Raw genomic sequence first — 14,869 nt, 5'->3', positions numbered from 1 at the left:
TGGAACCTGGAGGCAGGAGCTGATTTATGCAGATTGGTACTGCTTCTGGCTTGCTTCTCATGGCTTACTCAGCCTGCTTTCTTACAGAACCCAGGAACACATCCCAGGGATGGCACCACCCACCATGGACTGGGCCCTTCTCATAGATACTAATTGAGAAAATGCCCTTTAGCTGGATATCGTGGAGGCATTTCCTCAACTGAGACTCCTTCCTTTCCGATGATTCTAATTTATGTCAAGTTGAGACTCAAAACTAGCCAGAACAGGAACCTAATCATAGCAGATTTTGATTTAGAATTTTTGTTTCAAAATTATTTATAAATATTTGCATAGATGAATCTTATAGCAACACTTTCATTGTTTTTGATATAGAATATTTTTCTGGTAGTCTAGTAGCAAGTGGACACTTGTTAACATTTCTTTACTGACTAATGTACTGATGAGCATTTTTTTAACTGGAGTCATCTGAGTCATCTGAGTAAGGTCCTTGCTCTAAGAGAACACTAGAAAGCTCCAGCGCCTGGGAGGGAAAAACAACAGTCACAGTTTCAGACCACTCTGAGCTACATACCGTACCAAGGCCTCTGCCAAAATGCTGAGCAGTACATCTTTTTGTTTTTAAGTTTTAGCCTGTGGTTCTTTTCCAGAGGCTCTCTGGAACCTTACCCATATACTGCAGGCCTCCTTTATGGGGTATAGGGCGAGAAGAGGGAAACATGGACTCAAAATACAAATGGTAGAAAAACTTACCCCTGGTGACTGACCACCTTACCCACACTCACTTAGCATGCCCTTGGGAAGACCCTGCAAAGTGGAGGGCTCTCAGTGTAGCTCCATCCCCTCAGGTTACACTCCCCAGACCCACTCGCATTGGTGGCTTCTTGCACTGGAGCTGCTCAGGCAGCAGATTTTTAAGCTTGTAATTAAGTGAGGCCTCTCCGTGTCCTCTGTTAGTGTCGATCCTGTCAGTTGCGCATGGCCTTGGTGCTTCATGGTTTAATTCTTCGTTGCTCTATGTTGCTCAAAGATTGTCTTTTTTTTTTTTTTTTTTTCTAATTTATAGGTTTACGTGGAATTTGATGACCTTGAATGGGATAAACGGGAGTGGGTTAAAGTTTATGAAGATTTTTCAACTTTCTTGGTGGAATATCACTTAATCTGGGCCAAAAGGAAGGACCCTAGCCAGACTCAGGGATCGAAGAGCAGACAGATTCAGTGGCCTGCACTGGTGAGATCTATTCCTGTTTTATTAAGTGTTCTTGGTTGTTTGTCTAAGATTCATGAGCATTGGAAGTATTTGGCTAATTGTATTTTAATATTCGTGTAAAACCATGACCTAGAAGAACTTTCAAAGCACTGTTGCATTTAAGAGTTCTGTGTGCAAGTTTAATTAACATTTTCCAGAATATTTAGTTTACAAACTGTTTTATCCAATTAGGTGAAAACTTAAATTTGGTTGTAGACTAGTTGAGAAATAGTCATTCAGATGCTGTCTGCATGGTGTGGACCAGCCTTGTTGAATGAAACTTCGAAGTGAAAGACAGACAGATACATGGCCAGACATGATTCCTCTTGGTCCTGGTAATCAGCTCTCACTGTAAGTCATAGTATGTTCAAATAGTGAGTCTAATTAATTTATTTCAGGAAATGGTTTGTTTAAGAAAACATTTTAATAAATTTCTCATTATTTAAAGAGCTTTTGAAAGAAACATACTAACTAAACGAGATTACTAAATTCTGTTAGGCAAGCCAGGTATGGTTGTGTGTGTATAATCCCAGCAGTTTAGGAGGTGACATAGGAGGATTGGGTCAGCATCATCTACGCCATGAGTTCCAGGCTAGCCTGAGATCCTTTCTCTAAGAACAAAGGAAAATTTTATTAGGTTTAATAAGCGTTACTGTTTTCTGCCAAAATATCTAGCAAGGGATGAGCAGGCAGTGTTTCCTTTAAACTAGTCTTATATTAGCATGATGGAAATCCTCTAAAAATTAATAAACAGAATCTGAAAGATGGCTCAGTAGGTAAAAGTGTGACTTGTGTAGAGGACCAGAGTTTGGTTTTCAATACCCACTTTGGGTGGCTCATAACTGTGCCTGTAACTCCAGATCCAGGGGATCCAAAGATCTTTTTTGACTTCTGGATGCCTGTACTAATAGATACACACAAATACACTTTAAAAACCATTAAATAGTATTAGAGGTATTTGAGACAACTGATGAATAATTCATGTTAGACTTTTAACCCCAGATTCCTAATACTGAGATTAAACCTGGGCCTCAAGCACTCTAATAATAAGCATATCTATAGCCTTCCAAGTTTTTAAAAGCATAATTTGCCTAGATATTTTTTCTTATTTTATTTGGTTAACTCTTTAATGCTTTTCTATATATAAAATATTTGTTTTTGACCATGTTTAAGATTTGAAGGCACACATGATTAAAAAAGTAGAGGCAAGGATGTTAACTCAGTAGTAGAATATTTGTGCATAGCCATGTTTCCTTGGATTCAATATAAATAGAAAAGAAATAATAGATGACAGGACAAAAGGAAGGAATGAAATCAATTGAATCAATAGCATTTCAAAAAAAGTATACAAAATGACTTTCATGAACTATACTTTTGATAGAAAACTTTTAAATAGCAATGATAATAATTTCATCTATGGGCTTAAACGAGTTTATTAAATGATATGTTCCAGCTTCCAGTATTAAAACAATAAATGAAAGCCAGGTCTTTATGTTGGCATGCCTTTGATCTCAGTGGGTAAAGTTCAGTGAGTTCCAGGCCAGCCTGGTCCACATAGTGAGTTTCTGGCTGGCCAGGGCTTCGTAGTAAGACCTTGTCTCAGTAAACAAGCAAAACTTTATAAACCAGGTTAAGTAAGGCATACATCAGGTTTAATAACGTAGATCAACAACAACAAAAAATTAGGCTGTGACTTGTTTTTAAATAAGAAATTGTGGCCATTCGATTTTACCATTAAAGACTCCAGAGCCAGATGTTCAGAGAGACAGATGAAGCACTCAGCTGACTTTCCTATACCCCCAAAACCCCAGAAGGAAAAGCTCCTTCTCCATGCTGTCTTAAATACCTTACCCCCAGTGTCACTCCTTTCTGTTTACTTGTGCTCACTTCCTGGTTACTTGTTCTGACTCTAGACCCAGGACTAACTTTATTTAGCTCTTGGATTAAAAGCATGTGCTAAGGCTGAGCCACCCCACAACAAAGTTTTTCCAGTTCACAGTCTTGGGGATCACAATGTGATGAAATATGCAGCAATAACTAACATGATGTTTTGTTTTCTACACCTTAACTTAAAAATCAGTTCAAACATATGAATATATTTGTATTTATGTATGAGCTTTGTATGAAAAGTTTCAAAAGTAGGAAGAATTAATGTCATGAATAACTAAACTATTTCATCCTAATATCATAGTTGAAGAGTAAGAAAACTTTAGGCAAATCATTACTTTCTCTTAGATTGAATTAAAAATCAAGTTGAAATTCTGATTAGTATTAATACATTTCCAACTTGATGAAAAATTTCCAAGGAACTACTTAAAACCATTTTGTCATTAGTTTAAGATGCTTTTCTGTTGAAAAAATTTTAACAAAGCTATAGGAAAGATGGCTTGGTGATTAAGAGCATTTGCTGTTATATCAAAAGTTGAAGGTTCAGTTTCTAATATCCATATAACCACTACCTTGTTCTCTGGTATCTGTCTCCCTCTTTGAATTTCGGGCACAAGGCATACATGCAGAACACACACATGCACTTAGTATACACACACATATATATATGCAGACAAAGCACTTATACATGAAACTGCTTATAAAATTACCACCAAAAATTTTAATTCATCTTACTTTCTTTGCAAAAATGGCATATATATAATAGAAAAATATAGAGCCTACTAAGTTGCCGTGAAGTAGGAAATCTTCATTGTGCCTTCAATAAATATATAGCTAGCTTAATTGTTCAGCACAGTATGGTTTATCTAGTTACTTTTTATGCCATGGAGTTAAATAAAAAGGATGGTAAAACATATTTATATTTAACATTTGGCAAATTAACCATTTTTAATTGTATAGTTCAGTTACAATAGTTTCATTCATATAGTACAACCATTATCTACAGAATACATTTTGTCATACAAAACTTACATCTTGTTATTAAGTAGTAATTCTTTAACCTCCTCTATTGGACATTATATTCTTTGTTCCTATGAATTTACTCCATATACCTACTATCAATATAAGTATGCAAATATTTTCTTTTATTACTCGATTATTTCACTTAGCATAATATTTTAAAGTCTCACTGGCTTTTTTTATGTTGCAGTGAACATGAGTATATATTAAGTCTCCTTCAGTTTTCTTGGGTTGATATCTTAGAATCTATAGTGATTCTTTTTTTTACAATAATTTATTTACTCACTTTACATCCTGATGGTAGTCCCCACTTCTTCCAGTCTTCCCCTCACAAAGCCCTTCTCTTTCCCTCCCCTTCTCTGATAAGGGGAGGTCCTCCTGGGTACTGGCACATCAAGTCACTACAAGACTAGACACATCTTCTCTCACTGAGGCCAGCCTATTTAGGGGAGCAGTATCCTTAGGCAATCAAAAGATTCAGGGACAGCCCTCGGTCTAGTTACTGGGGGTTTTGCATGAAGACTACACTATACATCTATTATGTATGTGCAGGCGATCAAGGTCCACTCCTTTGCATGCTCTTTGGTTAGTGGTTCAGTCTCTGTGAGCCCATAAGGGTCCAAGTGAGTTGATCCAGTAGGTCTTCTTGTAGAGTTTTTGACGGAGATGTACCGTGGTCTGTACTGGTTATACCAGTTTACAAGGGCTCCCATTTGGTTTGGATTCTCAGCAGTGTTATACCTTTGGAGAAATGCCCCTGTTTTGCTTGGCACAATTTGAATTGTTTGGTATATTTTGCTATTGAGTTTTAAGAATTCTTTATTGTAGATATTGTTTATGTTTCAGATGTCATATGAAAATGTTTTCTAGAGTAACAACTTACAAATAAACCTCTCTCTGTGGTAGTTTGAATACACTTGGCCCAGGGTGTGGCACAATTAGGAAGTGTAGCCTTGTTGGAGGAATCCTGTCACTGCTTTGACACCCTCATCTTAGCCATGAGGGAGCCATTCTTTCTGTTTGCCTTTGGAACAAGATGAGGACTTCCAGCTTTTCTAGTACCATATCTGCCTGCATGCTGCCATGCTTCCCACCATGAAGTTAATGGACTAAACCTGAAACTGTAAGCCAGCCCCAATTCAATGTCCTTTATAAGAGTTGCCTTGTCGTGGCATCTGCTCACAGCAATGGAAACCTTAAGACACTCTTCTATACAGGGGTTTTGTTGGAATGATTCATAGGCTTCAGTCTAATCCAACAATGGCTGTCTATGAACACAATAGCTGTCAGTCCACAGGGCTGGATGTGTCTCAGGTGGTCTTCAGTAGATGTTGGAGTTCCAAAGAAGTAGGCTCCAGTGCCAGTGAAGGAACAAATGCGAGGTGCACACTGAGGGCAGGCAAGCAAAGAGCAAGCGCTTCCTTCTACTAGTAGAAGGTATGGCCCAGATTAAAGTTATGTCTTCCTGCATCAAGCTCCAGATCAAAGGTGTGTGTCTCCTCCCTCAAAGGATCCAGGCTCACTTCAGAATATCTCTCTCAGGTTTACTCTCCAATTTTGGATTGTAGTTCATTCCTTATAGATTCAAGTTGACAACCAAGAATAGCCATCACATACCCTTTCCTCTTTGATTTTCCTCAAGCTTTACGTTCTGATGGAGTCCCACTTGTCTCTGTTGCCTATACTTTGTTGTCATACTAAAAAACAACAGAAGACCAAACCTAAAAACTGGGAGCTATAGTCACAGCTCATTCAGTGAAGTGTTTACTGTGTAAGCACAGGACGTAAGAACATGAGATTGGAGCCTCACCATCCATATGTAAAGTGAGGTTCAGTATAAGGTTTTCTGTAACCCAACAGTTTGCAAATGAAAACTAGAAGACCCAGGAGGCTTGCCAGTCAGCCAGTCTACCTCCAGGTTTAATGAGAAATCCAGATTCAAAATATAAGAGTGACAAGCATCAATCTTGGCTGCTAAAACTGCTCTGTAGACCAGGCTGGCCTTAAACTCAGATCCACTTTTCTCTGACTCCCAAATGCTGGGATTAAAGGTGTTCACCACCCTGTAATACTGGAGCACTTTCTGAGCTGCAGTTACTTCTCCACTACTTTTCTGCTGGCCCATCCTTCAAATTACCCAACCAGAATGAATCTCACATTTGGTGTTTCATGTTTGTTTCTCTTCTAACAACAAGCTCATTTTGCTTTTTATTGTATCTGATTTCGTGTCTACTAACAGACTGTACATTGTTTAAAGTCAGGGGTCCTAGGTAGTTACTTCTTGTGGTTTCTAAGCCCAGTGGTGTACCATCAGACAAAGCATCAATGTCTGTTGTTAAGTGGTAAGTGGGCTATATCCTGGCTAGATGAAAATACAGCAAGGTTCTGTATATCAGTTTATGTTAAAGGACCAAGCAGATTTACTGATTTAAACCTGGCAGAAGAGAGCAAATACTGAAAAGCCAAGAGTACTTGTGCTACAGAACACAAAAATCTGGTTTCTACTTCCTAGTGTGTGCTTTCTTTTACAAATAGGTAATTCTGGTTAGTATGTAAACCTTTATTAATTTATTTTAGATTCTTGTCTAGTAAGAATTCTTTTAGATAATTGTGTATTCAGAAAAAAACTTCCTTCAAAGAAATCTGTACCTCCATGGGATAAAATGTTGGGATACAGTTGGTTTAGGTTATGGCCTCAAACATATGTTTGTTACTAAGATATTAAGACATGCCATATCCCAAATAGGAAGTAAATTTTAGGATAAATTCATTTAAAGTGTTTTAAAGCTATCAGTGAGTTTGTATCAGTAGAATTGTTAGTAGTAAGTTGGTTCTGTAACTTGTAAGTAGTGACATAGAACTGAAGTACATGTTAGGGTTGTTGTTTCTCAGAAAGGGAAAGCACTTTAAGAAGAGAAGGTTGCAAAGAATAAATCAGTCATCTTTCTAAATGACAGCACAGAACACTGGTATGGACTGAGCACATTGATTCATTCCTTATGGATTACAGAATATCATTTTCTTCTCTCCCTCCCTTCCTGGGGCAGGGGGAGATACTATATTGCAAGAATCATAGAGGTCCTGTTTGATGTTCAAAATGTAAAACCTAATGACCTGAGTTTGATACTGGACCCTTTGTGGTATCCTGACCTCCACATGCATGCCGTGGGATATGCGCACCTATAGCCACAGTCTATCTCTGCCAAATCTCCATGCAAATAAAATGAAGAAATTTATACTCTGATTTATTGTTAGTCTTAAAATAATTTTTAAAAGTAGAAACTGTATTCAATTCATCAGGTGTTTGCTAAATACCACGTAGGCATAATAGAACTTCTAGACACAAAAATGAAAGGTATGCATTTACCTATAGAAATTGGTATGGCCTTACTTAAGAAAAAAAGAGTCCTGATGTTCAATAATTTCAGGATATTGTTAAATACTCTTAAAGAGATTATTTAGCTTTAAAGAATAATTATAGAGACTGGGGTTATGGCTCAGCGGATTAAAGTACTTCTCATACAAACAAGAGGCCTGTGGTACCTACTAGAACCTTACACCTGGGAGCAGGGATCTTCTTAGCATTTTTTTTTTAAACAACTTTATTTTACAAAACAAAGATAAATGTACAGATTTTGAACATTTTTTGCTTAAAATTATACATTTTTGTCAGTACTTTTTTTTTCAGATTTTAACATTTTTTTAAACGACTTTATTTTACAAAACAAAGATAAATGTACAGATTTTAAACATTTTTTGCTTAAAATTATACATTTTTGTCAGTACTGTTTTTTCAGATATTAAAATAATTTTTACATAAAACTATGTGAATATATTTTTTAGTCAGTACTTGATTTTTTCAAGGGCTTGACAGTATGCATTGAAAACCTAATAGTTACCATGAGCATAAAGTACATGCAAAACAAATCGCAAAATGGAAATAGTCAAAGTCTTCTTGTTTTGTAAATATATATATATATATATATATATATATATATATATATATATATATATATATATATATATATATATTTTGTTTTGTTTTCTTTATTTCTTGGACTTCATACAGTCTGTGAGTTGTTTCTGGGGGAGTGCAAGCCTCTGGGGTTAGCATCCCAATATCAGTGACTGCATATTATGTCTGTTCTTTTGTGACTGGGTTATCTCACTCAGGATGATATTCTCTAGATGCAGCCATTTTCTTAAGAATTTGGTTAAGTCATTGTTTCTGGTGGCTGAGTAGTATTCCATTGTGTAAATGTACCACAATTTTTGTATCCATTCATCTTCTGAAGGACATCTGGGTTCTTTCCAGCTTCTGGCTATTATAAATAGAGCCACTATGAACATTGTGGTGCATATATCTTTGTTGTGTATTAAAGTGTCTCTGGGGTATATGCCCAGAAGTGGAATAGCTGGGTCTTCAGGTAGTACTATATCCAATTTTCTGAGGTATCGCCAGACTGATTTCCAGAGTGGTTGTATTAGTTTGCAACCCCATCAACAGTGGAGAAGTGTTCCTCTTTCTCCACAGCCTCGCCAGCATCTGCTGTCATCTGATTTTTGGATCTTGGCCAATCTGACTGGTGTGAGGTGGAATTTCAGGGTTGTTTTGGTTTGCATTTTCCTGTTAACATAATTTTTACATAAAACTATATGAATATATTTTTTTAGTCAGTACTTGATATTTTTCAAGGTTTGATAGTATGCCTTGAAAACTTAATAGTTACAATGAGCATAAATCTTCTTAGCATTCTGCTAGAGAGACTCTGCCTGCTTCAAAAAATAAAGTAGACAGCAGTTGATCAAAACAATTAACTGTTACGTAGGGCCTATATACACACATACACCATATACAAATACACATGAAAAAAATTTTTAAGAAATGAGTTATATATTTTAGAAGTGTTGTTAAATAATAAATAGTTATGATTGTGAAATTTGTCTTTGAATTAAATAGTGTTTCTGGAGACCTCTCCCTCTCTTCAAAAAACAATACAAAAATAAAAATGAAAACAAACAAACCCCAGGATCTGTCTATGAGGCCCTGGCTGTCCTGCAATTCACCATGTAGACCAAGCTGGTCTCAAACTCTCAGAGATCCTCTGTCTTTCCATTGCTGAGATTAAAGGTATATATCACCACACCTGGTGTTTAAAAAACAAAAACCATTAATTTGATATAACAGTATTATCTCCTGTTGTTTACATGGAAAATACTTCCAACATAAACAACATTAGACAATACTGTTAGATTAGTACTTTTGTTCAAATAGTTACATTCATATAGTTATTTAGTTTTCTGGTAATAAATTGATATTTTTTTCTGCTTTACTAATTATATTATTTTCACTCTGTTATCACTACAGAGGATTAAAATTTTACAGTGAAGATGACAGCTTAAGCTATAACATAAAATACAGTGAATATTGAGGTTCGCTTCTTCGAAAAACCTTGCTGGTTTCATAGATCTGTATGTAATGTGTTTTGGATGTGCTCATTTTCTTCTCTTTGTCCCATCTCTTCTGAGTTTTCCTTGTAAGTCTATTTGAATTACTTGTTGGCTTTTAGATTGGCATCACTTATGTGACTATAGATATCATCTAGTTCTTCCTTTTTGGAATGTTGGAGTTGAAAAAAGAGTATTAGGAGTTATTTATCCACATGTGTACCTGTATGCCAGAAAAGGATATTAGATCGTATTACAGATGGTTGTGAGCCACCATGTTGTTGCTGGGGATTGAACTTGGGACCTCTGGAAGAGTAGCCAGTGGTCTTAACCACTGAGCCATCTCTCCAGCCTCATATTAGAAGTTATCTCATCCACTATATAATATACTAAGAACCAAGCTCTTAGGTTAAATTTCAAGTCATGACTACTATTTTGTATCTGGGCTAAAATGCATTATTTATTCTCTGTATATCTCATGTTTTTCATTTATAGTACACACTTCAAGAAGACTTTTTCAAGTTAAGCAAAATATGTAGCTAAAAAATGAAGAATAGCATTGGAATCAGTTTTGCTGTATGCGGTAGTCTTTGAAGAGTATCTTAACAAGGGTATAATTAACTTCTGGTCCTGTTTCTTCTTGAGGGTTTCCCAGGAGCACCACAGGTTTGATAATCTCCTAGAACTAAAGAATATACTGTACATTTATAAAGTACTCCGTTTATAAAGTACTCCATTTGCTATTTGAGGGTTTTCAGCTGGCGTGTACTCCTAGCTAGCTAGAGGATTTTCTCCTCCGAAAACAAAAGTTCCAGAGTAAGGACATAATACCATCCAAGTCCAAATGGCCATGCAGTCAGAGTGTATCCAATCCCCTCTTACAAAAGCAGTTTATTCTCTTTTAGTTATGTGTGTGCATGTGTGAAGTTGGTTGTGGAGACCTAGAGGCCTAGGCTGGAACTGGAGTTGGAGGTAGTTGTGAGCGTAGATGCTAGAAACGGAACTCTGATCTGGAGAGCAGTTTCTGAGTCATATCTTCAGTTCTTTCAAAGGCAAATTATAAAATGTTTTAGTGCCTTTCAATTAAAAAGAACATTGTTGATGTGTGTAAAAGTGTGTACACATGTCAGCGCATGGGTGGAAGTCAGAAGACAACTGTTGAAGTTCTCTTTGTATTCTGTGTGTTTGGGAAGACCTGCTCACACATCCTGATTGTGGTTTTAAAGGCATCACTATATTGATAGCACATATCTTTATTTTCTGTAGTTGTTATAATACATATAAATTTTATTTTCTTTTAGTATGTCAAGTGTATGTATGTCTGTGCAAATATGTGTATAAGAGCCCTGTTTTGTTGTTCTTCTTCTTCTTTTTAAGATCTTTAAATTTATCTTGTGTATGTGAGTACACTGTTAATAGCTTCAGACGTACCAGAAGAGGGCATTGGATATCATTACTGATAGTTGTGAGCAACCATGTTGTTTCTGGGACTTAAACTCAGGACTCTGGAGGAGAAGCCATGAGCCAACTCTCCAGCTCCACTGTTATTAAAGCAGACACATGTTCAAATCTTAGTACTTACATGGTAGTTCACAACCATCTGTAACTTAGTTTCAGGGGATCTAACACTCTGCTCTTTACAGGCACTATACATGCACATGGTATACATTTATACTTGTAGGCAAACCGTTCAGACACATGTCACTAAATCTTAAAAAAAAAGAAAGCCAAGTCCTCAGAAGTAGTGGCATAGACAACAGAAAGTTATTTTCCTACAAGTCTACAGTCATGTTTGCTCGGTTAGTTCCTTCTGGGGGCCATAGTGGGACAGGGTTTGTTACCAACTCTTCCCCTCGACTTGGAGATGGCTATAAGACCCTGCTGGGGATATTACAGAGCATGCAGGCAACTGTTGTCTTTCTTCGTTTCCCTGCAGCATTAAATTAAATTAAATTGAGCATGGTATTGCATACCTGAAGTCCCAGCACTCAAGAGATAGAAGCTGGAGGATTAGAAAGAAGTTCAAGCTGATTTTCGCTCTACAATGAGTTTTAGGCTTTACCAGATTACATGAGACCCACATCAGAAAACAAATGATAAGCCATCCTGTCTGTAAATAAGCTCCAAGTTGTTTTCTGACCTCCATACATATTTTGTGCTATACAGATCAGCACATGCAACAGCAAAATTTAAGAATACTATAATATAGATATATGCCTGAAAAGTAAAATAATTATTAAAATGCACTTGACTCTGATTATTGCCAATATGAACTTATTTTCCTACATTGTCATAAACAATGATTTTTAGAAGAAAAGCTACTAAAAGTCTCAGGGCTAGTGCTTGGAAAGATTATGGCTTTTAGGTGGATCCTTTAAAAGGTTCTTGGTAAGCACTTTTATATGCTGTAGCGCTATAGCTAAAGAAATACACACATTTATGTATTTTAAAGTTTAGCAGTAAATATATGCTCAAATCTTGTATGTGGTTTTTGGTTGCTGATAATCAGATTAGAATAAAGAATTGTTATCTATCATCTCTGGTTCTTTCACACACCTATTCCGAACTCTCTCTAGTCCTAACTGTATAGCCTAATACCATAGTTAGTATTTCTCTTGTAGCAAATGATTTCAATAATACATTGATTTTTGCATCTTAAACAAAAGAACTTGACATTTAGTATGCCTGCCAACCTAGAAAAGAACCAGTTTAGTAATATGAATGTTTAATGAAAATACACTATTTTAATTTCTATTTGAGAACATTCATATTTTGAGCTAAGTCAGCTGGTTTTTCTCCTCTCATCTCCTCTCCTCCTCTCTTCTCTTCTTTTCTTTTCTTCTTTTGTTCAAACTCTGGCTATGAATCCTAAATTCTCGTTTTCTCAGATGTAGCCTGCAGTCTGAGAATAGCTGTCTGAAAAGTAGAGACAGCCGTATGCCCGAACTTCTGTTACCAGTGCCTTTTGATATGCAGTAGGAATTATTTTGTTGGAATTCTTGACAGTGGCAACTCCAGTAGCTAACTTCACATTTTAAATAGTGTTCAAAAGCTAGAATTTCATGGAATCTTTGTGGGGGGAGGGCTCAGTTTGGCACCACATTTTATTTGTCCTTTGCCTGCCTGTAGTTCTAGCCTGTGAATGCAGAAGCAGGCAGATTGCCAGCACAGTGTTGTAGTCTACATGGCAAATTCCATGATAATTCATGGCAAGTAAGTCTATAAGAATATTATTTTCCAGATACATTGAAGTGTTTTTTTTTTTTTTTTTTTAAGACAGATTAAGACTTGACAGCACTTGGATTAAAGACCTGTGCTACCACTGCCTGATAAGGGTCCAATTTTTTAAAACACATTGAAAAAGTGACTTTTGACCATTCAAAAAGAGTGTGTCCAGTCTAATAGTCTTGTTCATTGCTTAATGGCTCTATATTTAGAAAATCAAGTTTGGAAAATAATTCTAATTGTGCCATTAACTCAAGCATTTTCTAAAAAAATATCATACGGTCTACGTATGTTGTGGGAAGTAACAAGTCTGTGACATTTTGTGCAGTAGGGATTAGAAGTCCTGGAAACACTGATATTAAATAAAGTATGTTACTGTGGAACAATGCAACCTGCAGTTAGAGATGGAACAGGTCTGTAGGCACTGGTGCAGAGAACAGTTGCTTGTCAGAGTGAGTGGGTTTGTGTTAAATGTTTTGCTGCCTAATAATGTCTGACTGAAGATTTAGACTGAGGATGGAGCTCAGTGGGAGAGAACATCCTTACTATGTGAGGTCCTACGTCAGAGACCTAGCATGGAAAGAGTAAATTTGTAACCCAGAAAGATGGGTTTGTAAGCCTGGTATTCTTGGGGTATTTTCCTCTGTTCAAGTTTTCCTGGCTATAATATTAATTTCTAAAGTAACAAGCTTCGAAGATACATAAACCATTTTTACCTGTGTATGGACAAACGTTTCTTTTTGTTTTAATATTTTGTCACTAATTGTTTTGTGCTTTTTTAAAATGACCACGCTAAGTTACTATTGACAGGACCATTTGTGACTCTGAAACCAAACATAGACAGCTTTACCTAAGATGGCCACTGATGTTTGGCTCATTGTTACGATTAACTATCCCAAGCCATAGCATTAGTACATTATTGTTGTTACTTGGTTTTATTGGTTTTAGATTTTTAGTTGTCCATAGGAGTTGGCGTTTGTATAATACAGTTTGTTTGATGTTCTGTACTTCATTGTTTCTAGAAAAATGGAGATTATCAGCTATTTTAATCATCATAACCTTTAACTTTTGATGTCTTATCTCTGGGATTGTATCCTCCAATCATTTTTCTTAGAAAAAAAAGTCAGGTATAGATAGGATCATCATATTATGGTGCATAATTCAGAATGTAAAAACTCAAAAAGTTGGTTGATATTACTTTTTTGGAGGTTGTTTTATTGGCAGTTTGTTTTTAGGCAAGTAAAAGCACATTTATAAGTAGCTTAGAATTTATATGAATTGAATTTAGAAACTATGTGAACTTTCTGGACAGTCTGGGCTAGCAAGTCGTACTTTCACTCAAGAAAACAAAAACAAGGGCTGGAGAGATGGATCTGCAGTTAAGGTCCTCTAGAAGAACACCGGCTGTTCTTCTAGAGGACCTAAGTTGTGTTTCTAGCACCCATATGGCAGTTGACAACTGTCTGTAACTCCTAATCCCAGGGCATCAGGGTCTTAGACACCGATACTGTTGCTGCTATGAAACACTATGGCCACAGCAACTTGGGAAGGGAAGCATTTATTTGGCTCATACTTTGATATTGCTGTCCATCACAGAAGGAAGTCAGGATATGATCACAAGCAGGGTAGGAACCTGGAGGCAGGAGCTTCCATGGGCCATTCAGCCTGCCTTCTTAGAGGACCCTGGACCACTAACTAGCCCAGGGTTAGAACCAGCCACTATGAGCTGGGCTGGCAGGCCCTCCCCATCAATCACAAGTTAAGAAAATGTCTTACAGCCAGATCCTATGGAGGTATTTTCTCAATTAAGGTTCCCTCTTTTCAGATAACTCCATTTTGTGTCAAGTTGACATAAAATTAGCCAGCAAAACCAGATTCCATTTTCTGACCTTCTCAGGTATCTGGCATTCAAACAGTACAGACACACATGCAGGCAAAACACCCATACACATGAAATGAAATGAAAGTTAACGAAAGAAATGGGGGTATTTGCTAAGTTTGCCTTTTTTTTTTTAAGTTTGCCTTTTAAAAAAGAATTAGTAG

General features: G+C 36.6%; 1 protein-coding gene across 1 annotated transcript in view; it reads left to right on the top strand.

The window, feature by feature from the left end:
* The window catches only part of JMJD1C (jumonji domain containing 1C), a 162,222-nt gene that overhangs the window by 53,703 nt on the left and 93,650 nt on the right, over positions 1 to 14,869 (top strand). The window contains exon 2 of the mRNA XM_080938162.1: positions 1,064 to 1,228. The gene's annotated coding sequence lies outside the window, so the exon portion shown is untranslated. The remainder of the gene's footprint in view (positions 1 to 1,063; positions 1,229 to 14,869) is intronic.

Source organism: Micromys minutus (genome assembly GCF_963924665.1).
Source record: "Micromys minutus genome assembly, chromosome: 25".
In the NCBI taxonomy this organism is placed as follows: Eukaryota; Metazoa; Chordata; class Mammalia; order Rodentia; family Muridae; genus Micromys; species Micromys minutus.
The sequence above is the reverse complement of the archived record's forward strand: the minus strand, read 5'-3'. Positions and strand labels throughout refer to the sequence as shown.